Source organism: Pinus tabuliformis, chromosome 6, assembly GCF_031772625.1.
Source record: "Pinus tabuliformis cultivar Carrire ecotype Pingquan chromosome 6, CPIR1, whole genome shotgun sequence".
In the NCBI taxonomy this organism is placed as follows: domain Eukaryota; kingdom Viridiplantae; phylum Streptophyta; class Pinopsida; order Pinales; family Pinaceae; genus Pinus; species Pinus tabuliformis.
The window spans coordinates 1,290,392,561-1,290,411,885 of NC_142292.1; the positions used below are offsets into that span (position 1 = coordinate 1,290,392,561).

Here is a 19,325-nt window from a genome sequence, read left to right on the forward strand (position 1 = left end):
CCTAGGTGTCGGGCCTCTCCTACCACGCCCATGGCCTCACATAGCACAAGCCATAACCTGTTGTCCTGAGCACTGATGACATCCACAGTAAGTTAGATTAAAACACAGAATTGAAATTATGCACCACCTCACCCATTCATTGTTGCTTGCAGCGAGGTACCTCTTTCCTTGCTTCTCCTCTCCGCCAATTCTCCCCATAGTCATGTTCGGGTGAGTTGGAGCCCGCAATCCCCAATGGGAAAGGTCTTGGCCCCAACCCCTTGAAGCACCCTTTTCCCCCTCTCCATTTCTCTTGTTTGTATGCTGGTCTACCAACCCATGCCCATGCTGAGCTCGCAGACCCCCTTTGCGTCTTGTTATATGCCTGGTAAAGTTCAGGTACCTTTCCCCCTCTGCCTCAGACTTAGTGCTTTTGCCTCTCGGTTCCCCTCAACTGGGTCTCCACCGAGAGTTTCTGGCCTTGCCATCACTCCGACATGGGTTCCAGGTAGCCCAATGCTTACTTTGCGAGTCACGGGTATGACTGCATCCCAAGCCTCCTACCAGCTGCTTTCCCCTGCCCCCATCTATGATCAATTGCCCCTCCTGCATTACCTTGTGATAGTCAAGCTTCCCCCTACCCTTGTTTACTGAGCGTGAAGCTTCCCATCCTAACAACAAGCAATTGCCCCCCCAGCAGTCATGGGTTTCACCCATTTGACAGAAGGTATAGACATAGAACCAGGCCATGGCGAGCAGTTGCCTACCCCATTGCCACAAACAATTTCCTATCCCCCAGACAGAACCCCTTGCACCCCGGCTAAACCCCAACAAGACCATAATTATAGTTTTGAGGTGGAGCCGAATAACATACCCGAAGTCCGCAGGTGTTTGTCGACAGCCCTGGTTCTTCACGTTCCGATGTTCTCCCCCAGCCCTGTGATACCACCCTTCTCCACAAGCTACCACACTAAGACTGCATGTTGAATTGCCTTGCCCTCCATTATACCCTGCCTTGCCTCCAGTCTTGCCACCTTGCCCACCTCCCTAGCATGCAATCATGCCAAGGGTCACTGCACCCCCTACCTTGAGCATGTGGGGGACGACGGTATTAAGTGCCCAGGTACCCTTCATTAATTCACCCTTGATGTCCCAGCTATCGGATCACATCCTGATTGGGATTAAACATTCATTTTTATTGTAAAGGAAAAAATGATTAATAATTAAAAAGGTTTATAAAACTAATGAAAAGTAAAACCTTTAAAGCAATTTTCTTCACCCTTCAAATGAAAAAATATAACATAATTTTCATTTCAATATTGACAAGTAACTTTTAATATTAATTTTTATTTCCATGGAAAATAATTTTCTACGCCTCTATGACAGGTTAAAAGGCTCTTGATGGGAAATGCTAACTTCAATTTTGATCCTTGATATCCATATACCTCATGTCATTCAAGATGGTGCTCAACTGCCATTTAAAGCTACAACTCTTCATATTTTACTCTTCTCTCTCTCTCTCTCTCTCTCTCTCTCTCTCTCTCTCTCTCTCTCTCCCACCCACCCTCTCTCTCTCTCTCTCTCTCTCTCTCTCTCTCTCTCTCTCTCTCTCTCCCACCCACCCTCTCTCTCTCTCTCTCTCTCTCTCTCTCTCTCTCTCTCTCTCTCCCACCCTCCCTCTCTCTCTCTCTCTCTCTCTCTCTCTCACCCACACACACATGCATTCAAGGGAAATCATCCTCTCTCTCAACTCGAGGGTGAGGGTCAATATAAAAATATTTATAGGCATGTATCCATTACAAGAATATTCCTCATCGTCATGTCACTCGCAGGATGAATATTCCTCATAATCATAACAACCATTCTACTTGAGATAACCCCCCCACCCCCTGTCTTTCTCCCTCCCAAAAAATAAACTAACTATATCATCAATTAAATTACTGTTGCTTATGTCAAATAAAGAAACATAATAGTTACACAATTCAAAATATAAAAGCTATGAAATATTCCACTATTTTAATACAATAATGAATAACATTATATCCAAGGCTCATGAGAAAATTCATTTTTGTATCCATCTGGTAGGATGGATACCATGCTTTAATTCAATTCCCTCTTTTGAAAGGACATTTTCGATCCTATTTGTGTCCTTATATATGTGAGTCAAAAAAATGTGTGAGAAAACTATCATTGTGTTTGAACATCACCTTATAGTACATGTAAGGTCAAATATTTGATTGATGCTTCCATTGGTAACCATTACCGAGTCATGAAATTTTTTCAATTGTGAAATGCATGTTCTTGGCCTAGCTATAAATTTAGTTATGCCATCAATTCATATAAACTATTTGATTCCTACCTTATTCTAGCTATGAAGGATATACAATATTTAGGAGAAAGATATAGTATTTTCTGTACACCTCCCTAGAGAATATTTTCTTGTGACGCACCATCAAATTATGCCCAAGGGATAGTCTTACTAATGACCTCTTCCTTCAACTCATATCTTTTTTTTCCCCCACCTATTGATAAAAAATTAGAGACTAAATTTCATTTTTTAGAGGGAGAGTCTCTTTTCCTTCAAAAAGCTTCAAATTTCAATTGATCCAACCCCCCAAGCTATGTTGAGTGGGAGGGATCCACTTTATGTCCTTTTTTTGACCCCACGATCTAAATGCTTCTTCTATATCTCCATTTTATCACACACAATTGGCCCTGTAATTCGTTCCACTTCATTCCAAACCTTTTTGGTAAAAGGGTAAGCCATGATAAAGTGTTCTATGGTTTCATGAACTTGTTGGCATAAGTTGCACTAGCATAGGCCATTAGAATTTATTTTCTGAAACACTCTAAGTGGGATCCTTATTATTTAATATCAACCCCATTAAAATTTTATTTTTGGAAAGACACCTTAATTTCCTTATGTCTCTCCATCACCAAACCTATTGTCCCTCCAATCCTTCCTTTGCAAGTTCTCTACAGCCTAGTTGCGGCAAATATGATCTAGTGGGATTGAGGGGACATAACAACTAATCATTAAGTTTCATTGTTTTAAAATTGTTGTCTTTTAAAATAATCATATAAACTTTCCAAGCTTATACAAGATATTCTCCCATAGTAATCTCCTTCGATACGAGCCATTGTTGATGACATATTATATACCTCTCCCAATTCATATTTTATATAAGACTATGAAATTCTTTATTTATGATTTCCTAGATTAATAGTGTACATAATATGTGCATTCTCGTGCCATTGTGATCTAGACATATTAAAGTGTTGTATGCATTTGATTTTTGAGTTAATGAATAAACCAAACCATTAATCGGGCATGAGTTCCTATAGTGGAAATGATACCATGAGTTGGGAAATTAAGGGGGCATAAAGGGTGTTCTACAAGTCAAAATATCCCAATCCACATTTGCTAACATCATTTTTTCAATGAAAAATTATTTCTCAAAAGTTGATTTTATTGAATGAGGTTGGTGGGGAACTCACCTTACCTAGTTATCGAAGATTGGGATAAGTACCTACATGTAAGAAGTCGATGGGAGAGTACATATTACATAATTATAAAGCATTAGGATCCATGGGAGTCATGCTATTGGTTAGCTAGAATTCCATCTTCTTGGAAATTGTGCCCACACATCAATGGGAAAATTGCATGGCATAGAGGGATTCATTAATTTAGGAGGGAAAAACACCCTTGTATTTAGGAGAGATGAGGTTATGAAGATGGTCATGGAAAGAAACATGGGTGATCAGATCCAACCATAGCTTGTAAGAAAATTTACTCGACAAAAAATAGTTTAACACCTTGAATGCACAGGAAATTAAGTGAATTCACTGGAGTGGCAAAATTGTGACTAGGGCCTTACTAGGTATGCACTAGGATGTACTAAAAAGAAGAGACTCTTAAGGGACCATCGAAAGGAGAATGGATATGACTCTATTATTATGAAGAGCCAACAAAAGGAGTGTATGAGGTTTATTGGTGCTTCTACAATCCCAACTATGACCTTTCCTAGTGGGAAGCAATCAATGTGACATGGAGAAATTTCCTAGTAACTACTAAGATTTCAAATTCACCCTTGTGGCATCCTATACTGGCTAGAGGGTGTCTCGTTGTAGAGAGATTGATGTACAATAATATTTGTTGCAATTTGATATCATAAAGAAACATTTTTGGGAGATGTGATGAATCACATCAGAAATGTTTTCCATGTGACACAACATAGAAAAGAAAGATCTCGAGACACAAAAAAGAGAAAGGAATATAAGTGTTTTTATAAACTTAGGTATGTTGGTCTGTTGTAGAAGATTTTTTTCTTTTGGTGCAATATATCACACAAAAATATTTTTTTGGTGTTTTACATGCCACAAAGATAAAATCTTGTGATGTAATACACCACTAAGGGAAGATTTTCTCACCATGATACACTTATGGAAGGAAAAATTTTGGGTGATATTTATCACATAGAAATATTTTTGTGATGAAATACATCATTGGAGAGGTAGCTTTCTTCCCTGCAAAATAATTAACACTCAGCCAAATTTTAGGAAATCTTAAGGGAAATTTCATGTATCACAAGGAAACTATTTTGTGCAATACCTTGTGTATCACATGGAAAATTTATCTTTAGTGATACAATTTCTTTCCCTTACCTTGTTTTATCACATCAAGAAAACTTTTACATGTATGATATATTGCAAAAAATAAATTATTGATGTGATATGCCACAAATAAGAAAACTTTGTAAGGATGTGATGAAATAAATGTCATTTAGAAGAATGATACGATTTTACAAATGCTAACATGTATATGTATATAAGATGAAATGCCATCATATAGAAGATGAAAAAGACTTTTATGTTTGTTGATATGTTAGCATATTGGATGGTGACATATTAATGATGTGGTAGATCCTACATGGAAAAATCCTCAAGATCCATTTAGTAGTTGGAAATATTTCCTTCTATGGGTGTAAAAATCCTTCCTTTTGTGATTGAAATAAAATATGAAATTAGTTCTTAGTAATAATTCATGCACCAACGATATGATGAAACTTTTCATTGATATTATAAAACAACCATGTTTTGATTCCTTGGGAAGTCCTTTGCATTAACAAGTATTGTGTTTTGTCCATAAATTCTTTTAGAAAATGAGTTTATCAACACCTTAGGAAAATAGGTGCATTGGTTTCTTAGGAAAAATGTTTTGGCATCTTAAAAAAATGTTGACTTAGAACTTGATAAAAAAAAAAATCCATCAATGACTTATACAAAGAGTTGTTAGGCGCCAGATAAAAAAGTCTGTTAGTGCTTGATCAAAATAATTATTGAAACTTGGAAAAGAGAGTATTGGTGGATGTTTTAAGTTGATGATACACATGGATATGCCATATCTGCATGACACATGTTGTGCCATGTTGGCCTAGAGAGAGAGAGAAAGAATATAAATTTCACTTATGTAAAAGTTGGAGCTTGCATGAATAGTACTCCATCTTATCTGTGGTGAAATAAATATAGGTATTTTCTATGTGATTGGGTATTTGTATATGGTTTTGGCCATATTTGTAGTGCTTTGGAATTGAACTCATAATTGAGAAATTCTCATGGTTAGGTAAAGACTACGTCCATGAATGAATGTTATGTTCATAAGGAACCGTCATTGGTATTGTGAGTCTATGTGATGGAAATTAGTTATGATGTGCACCCATAAAAAAATCTAACATGCTTGAAGGTGGTTCTTTGTGGATTTCTAATCTAGATACTTAGAAGAAAATGAACCCTAATGATTGATGCCACTTACCATTATTAATTTTATGTGGTGTTTAATTTGAGGGTTTAACAATGCTATTCTCATAATTAGGATTGCTATCTTTAAAAGTCAAGATATTTTTCACCCATGGTGATCGTTGTAGCAACCATTGTCCATTGTTATTTCAGTTTTATTACAAAATGAAAGAAAAATAAAAAAATATGAACGAAATGGTTGATTTTATATTTTCAATGGCTTTGAAAGTGATAAACCCATGAGAAGATCTAGGTCGTCCGATCAACAGGCCACAGATCCAATGGAAATCGCATAGTTAACGAGAATGGGTTTATTTCGGAGATCAGACGCGATAGTGTATCAAACACAGTTTAAATTCACTGAAGTCCGGGCCAATCTCAGTCATCCATCGAAAGAGACGGGATCCAATGGATATCAGGCCGGATATCGGGTTGGAAAGTAATCAAGTTTCATCTTTTAATCAGACCCAATAAATCATTAATATCAGTTTTTATTTCCTATTGGGTCCGCATGGGAGTCAAATGTGCATTGAAAAGGTGGACACGACAGGTTTATGAACTAGAGTGTTAATTCTTTTAAGTTCCGTGGGCCCGACCCATCATTTAAATTTCATGCAGGTTCAAGAAGTGCAATCAAGTGATAGCTTGATAAGTACTTTAATGTGTGTTGCAGGGAAGCAATGAACACGAAGGTTAATCAAAGCTTGACCTCCGCAGTTGACTGTGAAGTTAGCACGGTTGACCGAAATGTGTGGCCAAAACTCACCGCGGGGGTTCAACCTTATTGAGGCTCCCATATATTCTTTACCCCCTGTGGTGCTCCCAAAGCCTTCTGCCCTTTATCCACTGCTTTGTTAAGGCACAAGATACAGATTCGAACAGAGAACGACCATCATCTTCTAATTTCCATTACTTCCTGTTATTTTATGTTCTTTAGAATGAGGTGTATTTTATCCTCTATGTAATATTATGTATTAATTTTTACTTTAGGCAGTTAGGGAAATAGTTAAGTAGTTTGACAATTTTGATAACTACCAACTGTCTCATAATGTATAAAAAAAAAGGAAAATTTAGAGAGAAGGGGTTCAAATTTTGAAGAACCTGGAGACAATGCTATTTGGTACTTGATAGATAGATGATTAATAAAAGAATCAAGAGTTTACATACATGTTGGGTATGATTTTGTTATTTATCAATTGTGTATCAGTTCTGTTTATTCATCTCTTTAAATATGGTAATGAAGCAGCATGTCTTTATTTGTTGATGTAAATGAAGTTAAAAACCTTAAAGGCGCTCCAACATTTAAAACCTCCTTTCATATGTTTCCTCTCAATTATAGAGAATAGTTCCTGTTAAACACATCATATTATCTATAATTTCCAAACACTCCGTGAGAAATTAGGTTGACAATGAGGTTAAGATTTTTAGTTCTAATATAAGTAAAGATGTTCGGTAAATGATTGTTTAAAGGAAGAATTACTAATTAGGGTTTTTCACTTATTAATTATAATTTTTTATTTTATAGACTATATATTAGAAATATAGTTTTATGCGAAGAAAATAATATTGGTGTATTTTTTTATATAATTTAGTAGGATATTTATTATTATATTATAAAGATGAAGTAGTGTTATTAACATTATTATTTAGTATATTTACTCTGGAAAACAACTTTAGTGTAGATAATGCAAAACATGAAGTTAGAGGGGTATTATTTAAGTCAATTTTGCATTATGTTTGTATCAAAATTGCATTGTAAGTTTCAACGGTTGTTATAAACAACTTTGTGTCAATATCACAGGTAATATTCGTTGAAATATTTATTGCATCATATTAACTTTATATCACATTATTTAGTATTAAGAAACACACTTACAGATTGAAATTTGCATCACAAACGTATCATTTTCATTGTATTAGTGTATATTTTTTCATATATTCCAATCACATATGCATCGTTAATCCATTTTGCATTAAATTAGCATCAAGGTTGTGACATAATTATTATTATTAGTTTACATTTTCAATTAACTTAATTTTTATGGATTATTTAATTATTTTTATTAATTTATTATTATTATTATTATTTTTATTTAATTATTAGTTATTATTAATTTTTCAATTTTTTTTTTTTTTTTTTTTAAATTACACAATTATCATGGTTCAAATTTGAAGAGTAAGGTTATATTTCAAATTGAAAGTTCAAATTTATTTAACTCTTCTATGTTGATAAGTTAAAACAAATTCTTCTTTTCATATGAAGTTTGAAAATAATTTAAATTTTCATATATAAAATGACTGTTTACTTATTAAATGTAAAATATTTAACACTATCATTTTCAAAACATTTCTTAATTATTAAATTAAATTTGAACAATAAAAAATAACTACAACTTAGGGAAAACTTCTTTGATCATAAAGCTAAGCTTAAAGCTAGAATCACATTCTTCATAATTCTTATATCCTACCAACATAAATAGAAAAAGGACTTCTTATACTAATATTATGGCCTTATCGTCTTGCACTCAATTCTTTCCATGGATGCACTAATTCATATGACAAAGGGAAAGAAACTGTTAGAGGAATTGATACATCAACCAAGCAATCAATCCATGAAACGAGATGCTTCCCAGTAAGGTTCTAAGCACTTGGTGGAAGTATCTACTACATGATTATTGGTGGGAGGAGGTGAAACGAGATGCATCCCAATAAGGTTCTAAGCACTTGGTGGAAGCATCTACTACATGATTATTGGTGGGAGGAGGTGGGAGGTATAAGTGGAGATGGGCCTATATAGTAACTATAATCTAGAGATAGAGAGTATTTTAGAAGTTTAATTTTTAATAAATAGATTCAATATATTTATGAGTTGTAGAGAAATTGGTTTTGGTGGGATTTAAAAGAAGAAGAAGAAAAGGTACAATAAGAACTAATAAAATTAAATTCATAAAACTTGGACTCGTAAACTCATAAAATTTTATATATCTAAACATGCTTGTTAAGGATTATGATTTATTTACCTTTTAAACTTATTGTAATATGATAAAAATATTTCAAAATGTTGGCTTAGCCTTGCATTTCACAACTATATAAAACACTCTGCACATAACAGAATCTACATAAATTGTCAAATTCATAATTTATATAATATAATTATAAAGAAAAGTGGAATGCATGAAATTAAAATGAAATAAGTAAAGCCACATCTATATTTTAAGATCATCCTTTCTAGTGCAAGAGAAGAATATGCATCCACTCAAGAAGATGGTTGGTAAATCCAAGAAGCAAAAGGATGGACCATAAACATTGATTCAATTTGTAGTTACTCCTCTTTTATGAACAACAAGAATATACTTCATCTGTGCTCGTTCACCAATACCATTCATAGTTTCAATAAATAAATAAGACATGCATACATGAGCTCCATAAATTTAGAATTGTGTTACATAAAAAAAATATTTGAATTATTTTGTTGAATTGGGATAGTAGAGGGAAAAAACTAAACATTTTTATTATTATCAGAAAATCTAAACATTCATTTTTTTTTGTTAAGCTTGGTAGGACCATTCCATTTTCTATTAAACATAAACAAGTTTACACCACACAAATAAACTGAGTGGCCTCAACTTGCCCCAGAGGGAAACCAAGTCTGTTGGCCACCGATCCGCATTGTAAGCCATCCAAAAATAATATTGTCTTAGTCTTTCCAGCCAGGCTAGATATGTCTCTATTTCATGACCAAACACTACATAACTATATAAACTCATAATTGCAACATGGAAATTAAAAGCTATTTGCATAAGACAAAATTATGCATGGGTAGGAGTCTAATCCTTCTGTTCCTCTGAGATAGATGCAACAGGTGCTGGGTCCTTGGCAGATGCTCCTTGCATATCTTACAACTCTAGGATGCAAGGGATATGGTGGTCAATTCTGTCCAGCCTAATATCCTGTTTATGCAGCTAAAAGAGGATTTTCTCCATATCCTTCTTGTAGTTTGGCATTCCCTGTAGTGTCACCGCCATTCCCACTGAGATCTGCTCCATTTCCTTGCCTAGTAAACTCTTCATTAGCCAGTACAAGTACAGAGTTTGCTTGAATTGAGTGATTCTTCCACGGGTGTTTTCCGGATCTGGGAGTAAGGTCCTCTAGTTGTCCATCTCTTCCTATGTCTCATTGCCTTGTTTCACTTCCTCTTCCTATTCTTCCAACAATTTCCAGATGCCAACATCGGTCCCCTCTCAGTAAGCCTCCATCGCCTCTGTTATGAGATGTTCTACTGATTTTCTGCCCTTGCATGGCTCTGACGTGCTCAACCCCTTATCTTTCCTAGGTGTCGGGCCTCTCCTACCACGCCCATGGCCTCACACAGCACAAGCCATAACCTATTGTCCTGAGCACTGATGACATCCACAGTAAGTTAGATTAAAACACAGAATTGAAATTATGCACCACCTCACCCATTCATTGTTGCTTGCAGCGGGGTACCTCTTTCCTTGCTTCTCCTCTCCGCCAATTCTCCCCATAGTCATGTTGGGGTGGGTCGGAGCCCGCAACCCCCAATGGGAAAGGCCATGACCCCAACCCCTTGAAGTGCCCTTTTCCCCCTCTCCATTTCTCTCGTTTGTATGCAGGTCTACCAACCCATGCCCATGCCGAGCTCGCAGACCCCCCTTGCGTCTTGTTATATGCCTGCTGTAGTTCAGGTACCTTTCCCCCTTTGCCTCAGCCTTAGTGCTTTTGCCTCTCGGTTCCCCTCAACTGGGTCTCCACCCAGAGTTTCTGGCCTTGCCATCACTCCGACATGGGTTCTAGGTAGCCCAATGCTTACTTTGCGAGTCACGGGTATGACTGCATCCCAAGCCTCCTACCAGTTTCTTTCCCCTGCCCCCATCTATGATCAATTGCCCCTCCTGCATTACCTTGCGATAGTCAAGCTTCCCCCCACCCTTGTTTACTGAGTGTGAAGCTTCCCATCCTAACAACAAGCAATTGCCCCCCAGCAGTCATGGGTTTCACCCATTTGACAAAAGGTATAGACATAGAACCAGGCCATGGCGAGCAGTTGCCTGCCCCATTGCCACAAACAATTTCCTATCCCCCAGACAGAACCCCTTGCACCCTAGCTAAACCCCAACAAGACCATAATTACAGTTTTGAGGTGGAGCTGAATAACATACTCGAAGTCCGCAGGTGTTTGTCGACGGTCCTGGTTCTATCAGTTTTTAATGTTGTCCCACCCATGTGGGTTATCCCGCCGGACACTTGACAGATTCATTCTTGTAAACTTGTTATAATGCCTGTCGCACTTGTTTGGACTATTCCATTGGGTGTTGTGCATGCTATTCATTCACTTTGTGTTTGTGACTTCCGTATCCGTGTGGAATACTCTGCCGGAACCTGCGTATGTCCTAGTGTGTTGTGTGTCTCTAACAGAGTTGGGACTATTCCCTTTCGACTTAAGACTCACTCTCACCCTCTCCCTCTATAGTGAAAGAACCTTGACACAAGCAACACCAAGCACTCACCAGGCACGTGAACCTCGTTGTTCGAAGGCAAATAAACCACTCTCATGTGCTGACAAGAAAGAGCTAAGGAAAATCTTTAAGATAATGGAAACTGGACCATCATACCGGATGGGACTCCTACACCAAACAATGTGAGGTCTAGTGGGGACTTCATATCGGGGAGATCCCCTGAATGTTGGTAGGTCTAGCACCCTCAACAAAATAGAAAGTATAATATCCATGTCCTTGGTGTAAGAGATACCTCCAATACCACCAATATATTGCCCTTTATGAGTTGGTTCAATTTGATCAATCAAATCCATAGCCTTTACCTTTGGGGATATACTAATTGTTCCAAATAGCAAATCAACATGAAATTCATCCCAAGAAGTCAAGTTATATTGTCATTAGTTGTTATCATTGAACTAATGTGCATAGCATGTGAATAACACTCAATGTTCATATATTTTTCCACTTTTATAGATCTGGGCTTTGAAACCTTTCTAACATCATTTAAACCAAGATCAATAAGCATGATGTGCTCAACGCACTCCTTGTCATCTTTTAATAATTCATTTTCCTTCCTTGTCGCAAGGGGTTGATTGGTTACTTTACCATGTTTTATGCATGTGAGAATTGTTGGATTAGAAGCAACTATTGTAAAACCTTGAGCCTACATTTATATATCATATAAGGGCTTGGATTCACAACTCATAGTGACTGATAGATTCAAATGTATATACAAATGTGTGATCCTCAAAATATTAGTTAAGACAAATTTGAAAAATGACTTCAGTAAGAATGTGATCATGTGCCTTCAAAACAATTTTATTGTATTTCTCACTTGTCATACTAGAATCTTTTAGTGCAGCCCCAAAAAGTCCCATTTGTAGTTCAACAGAACCTATAAATGTCTTGGAATATCAATGTCCTACACTCAAGAAACTAGGATATCAAATCAATTTTGTTCATTTTTAAATACCTCATCAGTAGAAGAATAATCACATACTCGCACCCAATGAATCACATATTATTTGTTTCATTAGAGAAATTTTGAGGTCTAAAATGGGCCTCCTAAGGAATATTATAAAATAATAGTGGAAATAATAGAATAAGACTAGATTACATCATCCAATTTTAGAGGGAAAAAAGAAAAAACTACTTTTTCAACTCTTTTCAACTTATCTCCCTATGGTTTTACTCAAATTTATAGTGGGCACACTTGTTGGATTCACAATTTAAGTCCTCAATTAAGGATTATCCATGTTACATACTTTTGATGGACCCTGCTACACGAAAAATGAGAAATACATGAAAATCATGATTGCAATCATGTTTTTTTATGTTTTTCTAATTTTTTGTGTAACAGGGTCCATAGAAAGTATGCAACATGGGTACTCTTGCATGAGGAATTAAATTTTGCATCCAACGAGTGCTCTCATTTGAAATTTGAGTAAAACTGTAGGGAGGTAAGTTGAAAATATGAGTTGAAAAAGTAGTTTTTGTATTATTTTTTTTTTTTTTTATCTTTTTACTTTTTACTCCAAAAATGGTGAATCATCCCCCATGGTTGACATCATCATCTTGAATATTATTGGTTCTTATAAACTTTATTTTTTTTGTACATTTTTGTTTTGAGGCCCATTTTAGACCTCAAAATTTATCTAATGCAACATTTTCAAACACAACAATATAATTTTAAAGCCCAAAGTGCGTATCAGGTAGTCCTCTGTCATCTTCAGGATCTTTTGAAGACAGTAATTTCTCTTCTCTACATACCTTATAGTATCATATGAAAAATATCCAATCCATCCACCAAAATAGTGGCTTTGAGAGGATGAAAAATGAAAGTTTTGTGGATGTATGTGGAACAATTAAAAAAAAATGATCAAGTAATTTTTATGTTACAATATTCAATTATGGAAAGAGAGAAAAAGGTCCTACACCAACTAGGGTAAACCATTTGCACATCATTGATAAATGGAAAGTAGTATTTTGATATTGGTATCTCTGATAACATCCTAGATAATTTGGAATTTATGAAATATGAGAACATGTACTTGGCCATTACCTGTATAAGTGAGGCGATGGAGTTGCATATGTAGTTTGATTTGGAAAAGTGTCCCAAATTTGCAAAATTCCTAGAACAATTGGTTATTATTGAAGATGAAAGCTTTGAAATATAGTTTCATGCTTTTATAGGTATGGGATTTTTTATGACGAGTTGAATAATTTTAAAAATTTTAAGAATGTTGAGAGATACTAAAAGTAGTCTTTTTGGATGTTGAAAGTCTTATTACTATACGTGTTGAAGTTGTTATTGTTGAATACTAAGAGTGTTTTAATAATTTATATTGAACTTGATGAAATTGCTATTGTTGAAGAAGCTACTAGAGGTTGTTGTAGATGTTTAGGATCTTATCTGTGGTTTTTAATGATGTTGACGATATTATTGGTGGTTGATGAAGATGTTAAATGTTACAAAAGTTGAGCATGTCTTATAGCTAAAGATGATTTCAACCATTGAAAGAAGATTTTTGATACTTTTATTTAGGATATTGTTAATAACTTTTAGAAAATGATGAAAATTTTTATGTGCAAAATCGAAGTTTGATGATGAAAAATTAAAATGGTCTTCCATGTCTACATATTTTATGATGTTATGTGAGGTAGAAAAAATAGAGCTTTGGAGTATCTTATTATGCAGGAGGTAAATTTGTAATAATAATTTAATTTTCCTTTTTTTTTTTTTAAATCCTTATAAAGGAAACCTATACTAGCATGTTGTCTTTCATAGGGTACATTTCTAACTATGCCTCAAAATATGTTTTGTAGTTAGATTATTAATACATGTATCTACTTAATGTTGTAAGCTAGAAATTGATTTTTTTTGTAGCTTTCAGCCTTATAGTGCCTAGAATTGGGTTTTTACTACAAGATTATTTATTTTAGTACACACACACACAAACACACACACAAAAAGAGACAATTAAGTTTTCTGAAGTTGAAGTTGATGTATTAACAACTTTAAGGTCCAACTGAGCTTTTACAAACTTAATAAATGTCTCTTTAGTGGAAAATGGCACACTCGCAAATGATGCCCATTTGAGAGTAGCTGTGTAGGACCTTAATCAATGGTCATGAGTTTAACAGTGCTAATATTATAGATAGTATTTACATTTTATGAGCCTAACCATCATGCATCGAATTTTCCATTAAAATCCTTGAAGTGAGAATTGTAAAGCAATGCCCAATCGCCATCTTTGAATGATTTTTGCTTGATTAATTTATCATGTCATTTCTTATATTGTTGTTTGATGATGGTGGTATATGATGTAGTGTAGTTTGTAAGAGATAATCTAATTCATTAAGTTGATCCAACCAATGTTACCATTCCTTTGTAATATCTAGGCCCACATCTAGAGAATTCCTCAATATTTTCACTTCAAATTCAATCAGAAAAACAAGAGACATACCAAAAAAAGGGAGTGAATCCTATGGTGTTCCACCATATTCTTTTGTAGGCCCAAAAATTCTTTAGGAGTCTATGAACAAAATCTCAATGATGGAACTTTACAGTCTTTGTTAAAATGGCTTCTATCAATTTGTTAGTGCTCTCCACTTGCCCATTAGCATGTGTATGGTAAGGATAAGTGGTATAATGTCAAATTTTATAGTATTTCATGAGATTTAGAATCAGATGGGAGGTGAATTGAGATCCTTCATCATTTACCATCTCTCTCTTAGTACTGCAAAATGAACAAATATTTCTTCATAGAGTAAGTCAGGTATTGCTTTCATTTTTGCTTATGGAAGTGCTTTAGCCCCTACCCTTTTAGTCACATAGTTAGTCGAAACCAAAATGTGAGCCTTCTATTGTGATGGAGGGTTAATTGGCCCTATGAATTCTAAGCCCATTTATCGAATGGATTTATGACAAGATGGGTATATATTGGCATCTCATCTAATCTAACTAGATTGCTCCTCATGTGATAGCTATCACAACTTCATACATATTTCTTGGAATCACATAATAATGTAGGCTAGAAGTAGCCCATACTAAATACCTTGATAGTAGTTATTTTGTCTATGAAATTTCATCCACATGGTTTGTTATGATAGTATTATAGGATTCTATACATCTTATCTTCATTGACACACTTCCTAATGATGAGGTCATTTCTAGTATAGAAGAGGTATCCTTGAATCCACAAGTATCGAAGATTTTTTCAAATAATGTGTTATTATTTTAAGGATAGGTGCTTCAAGAGATTGCCTACAACTAGATAATTACTAACATCTACATACAATTGTGAGTGAGTAGATAATGCAAAGAGATTTCCATCAATAAAGTTATCTTCTATAAGTATAGCTTCACTTTCCTTAGTCAATATATATAAAAATTCTACAACAACAATGTATTTTATAGGTTTATCAATAATAGTGATATCAAACTCTTCTAACAATAATTTCCATTAGTTACTCTACCATTAGCGATAGAATTATTAACCAAATAATGAATGACAAATGGTATATATGAATAAAAGTAGGGTACCCCATAATATAGTGTTTGAATTCATTATAGAATGTAAACCATGAAAAAAAAAATTTAGTTACCACGTAGATTATCTCTACAAGAGCAATTTTTTGTTGATATATTAGATGGCATAGTGCTTGTGTTCCTCCAATTGTACTAGTATTAATCTAATGGGAGTGTCTGAAGCATCTACAAAGATATGTAAGGGAAAGGACCAATCTAGTCCTCTTAACATAGGGGCACCATTCACAAAATATTTGAGAGTCTAAAATGCAACCTAGAAATTGTCATTCCAAAGGAATTTAGCATCTTTATAAACTAAAGAAAATAAAGGAGATGCAAGCTTACTAAATTTCTCAATAAAATTTCTATAATAACCAACCTTTCTCAACAAACTATGTACCTATTTTTGTGATTTCAAAATAGGGATATTTTCTATTACATGAAATTTTGTTGGATCTAGATAGATATCTATGGTAGAAATGTGACGACTAAGGATAATCACTTTTAAAAGAATTATTTTTCACTTTTCACTGCTAAGGGATAGGTTAGCTTCTCTATACCACTTGAGTACCTTTTTCAAAATTATCAAGGGCCTCCTCAAATGTCTCTCCATACATTATAAAGGCCCCCACAAAGATTTTAACAAAATCATTAGTTAGATTTGAGAAAATTGCAAGAACATACTGCTAGAATGTTTAGGGGAATTACATAACCCAAAGTCAAGTGCAAAGTAAGAAAACATCCCTCAGGGACAAGAAAAAGTTGTCTTGTCCTAATCCTTTAGGGTTATTTGGATTTGGTTGTTTCTATTAAAACCATATGGGAGTGAAAAGTACCTTTACCCATCTAGAGTGTCAAGTATTTGCTCAATAAATGGTAAGGGGAAGTGATATGTTTATGTAGCCTTACTTAGTTATCAATAATTGACACATGTTCTCCATTTTACACCCTTCCTTGGCACTACTACTAAAGGAGAAACCCATTTCCCATCGAAAAAAGTCTAGACGAAATTCCTATCTAAGAGATTTTGTAGGTTTTTATTTGACTATATCTTTTAGAGCCATGTTCACTCTATGTCGTGGTTATCTGATAGGCCTTGCATCATCCTTTAAGTTAATGTGATGTGTGTATAATCATGGGTGTAATCCTTTGAGATATGTATAATCTCATGTGAATGCTTCACTTTTCTCCTGAAGAAGTGTAATCATTAAAAAAATTTAGATTCAAAGAGGTGTGAGTTAATGTTTAAGGTTTTTTCGAGGTTGATTTTTATGGGAATACCAATATCTTTTATATCTAAATCATATTAGTTCTAGTAGTTAAGAATTCAAAATATAGGTCCTAAGTGATGTTTTATTGGTTAGTATCCATTATGGCGTTTAATAGTTATGCGTTGGTGTTGAAGGGAGTGCTAGGATAACTAAGGAAATCATTAATTATAGTGCCTTCTATTTTTTCCTAAAGGTACAATGTTGAGTCTATCGTGAGGAATGACTGAAACCTTTGTTCATCTGCCTCATTATCTTCTATCCATATGATATTTTCATGATCTATACTTGGTTTGGCAGGGGGATATGAAGTAAAGTGTTTTGTAGAGTTATTGTGACATATCGACATACAACCTTACTTGTATCAAACATAAGTATCAATAGTGGTTAACCACATTATTCTTAGGATAAGAATATGACCACCCAAAGTAGATGTTGGCTATATGACCTTAAAATTAACCAAGTATTCCTAGGATCAATGAAAATGGTGACATCTTCTACAGTCCCTTCTAGCTTGGATTGGTATGCAAACTATAATACTATGGGGGTTTGTCTTAAGTTGGTTAATCTCAATTTTGCCATGGTTTCCATAGAAATTATATTTATGGAAACACTTGAGTCCACTAAGGCATTTTATATGCATTTTTTGTTGACCTTGACATCCATAATTGGGTTCCTAGGGTTATTATACTTTGTAATGAAGACTTTTCCTAACATTAACTCTAGTATTTGTCCAACTAGGTTAATGGTTTGAGGATCTCTTGGTTTTCTGTCAGGATTTTTAGTACACAAATCCTTGATAACTTTAGCACAAGATAGGACATATTTCCATTGCTTGGAGAAGAGGAATTTTTATGGAGACATTATATAGTTCCCTGCTAGGTTAAATTTATTCTAGAATGGAGTTTTTTTAAGCCTAATCTTTCTAGAAATAGACGTCTAGTTTCTAAAATATGAGGATCGATGGATTTTAGTAAGGAAATATTGTGAGGTCCTGGATAGGATTTCTTTGAGGTGGATATTATTATGGTTTATTATGGGGTCACTAGCTTTCTCTTCATCTTATTTAGTAATAATCATAGAAGCCTTATTATTTAATGTTTTCCCTAATCATAATTTGATGTCTTGGCATGCAACAAGAAAAATAGAGTATGCAAGATACTCGGGCCACTCAACAATATAAGCATGTTGAATAAGTTTACAGTTTGGATTAGGAGTAGGTTGCACTAGAAATTATGGTTGGTGAGAAGTAATAGGATTGACTGGTGGAGATTGTGGTTGTTAAAGAAAATGAGGAAACAATTGATTCCCTTGAGAAGGTTGTTGTTGATGTGGGAGATTTTGTGGCTTTCCCTGGTGGTTTGTATTCCAATTATGATACCATTGATACCCAAAGGGTTTTTGAGGCGCCCAATTTTTCCATGGCATTGGAGGATACCAAGTCTAATACAAAAAAGAATACTGAAATTTCTTCCTAGACCAATAATCATTAGAAAGTTGAGGGGGTTTTTGACTCTCACTTGTGAGTTATAGTTGCCAAGACCATTTCTAGGAATGAAACAAAGTTGCTATGTCTCTTCTCAGGGACCTTAGTAAGCTTCTTTCATTTTTGACAAGGAGGGAAAATTGTTGTTATAGTTTTCTTGCTCTTAAATACTATAAACTTGAATGGGTCAAGTGAAAATTATCTTAATGGATGATTTTGTATACACTTTGGGAAAAATATTGATAATGTTTTTTTGACTTGCGCTTGTTTTTTATGATTCTACAAAATGTTAATTTTCATTTCCAAGGAAATGAAGATAATTTTTTTGAAGTTGTCTAACATGTTACATATTTATACTTTGGAGATTGCTCCTACAATGGATTTGTAAATCCTCATGAGGATATCTCTCAATTGCTTGCATTTCTTAGAAATTCTTCTTGACTATTTTCTACACAATTCATAGGATTCCATCTTATTCTTCTTGGGAGATATCTCCACTCATAATGTTCACAATATATATACACTCATCCTTCATACCCTTAAGCAATATGGTCCATAATTTTTTCTTATCCAACATGATTTTCAGCCTTTGAAGATTGTATTGGAATGATTCTATATAGCCATCCAAACTTTTTTTCCTCCTTCTGAATCATTCTAAATATTTCTTCTTGAAGGTCCCTCCTCTTATAATAATCTTGATATTTTTGCTAAAAAATTTGCTTCATACCATTCCAAGTGTTGATGGTCTA

The 19,325-nt window shown here is 34.7% G+C and overlaps 1 pseudogene; it reads right to left on the reverse strand.

Moving 5' to 3' along the window:
* Positions 1-429: 429 nt before the first annotated feature.
* Positions 430-12,312, reverse strand: LOC149263336 (anthranilate synthase alpha subunit 1, chloroplastic-like; annotated as a pseudogene).
* Between the last annotated feature and the right edge of the window lie 7,013 nt (positions 12,313-19,325).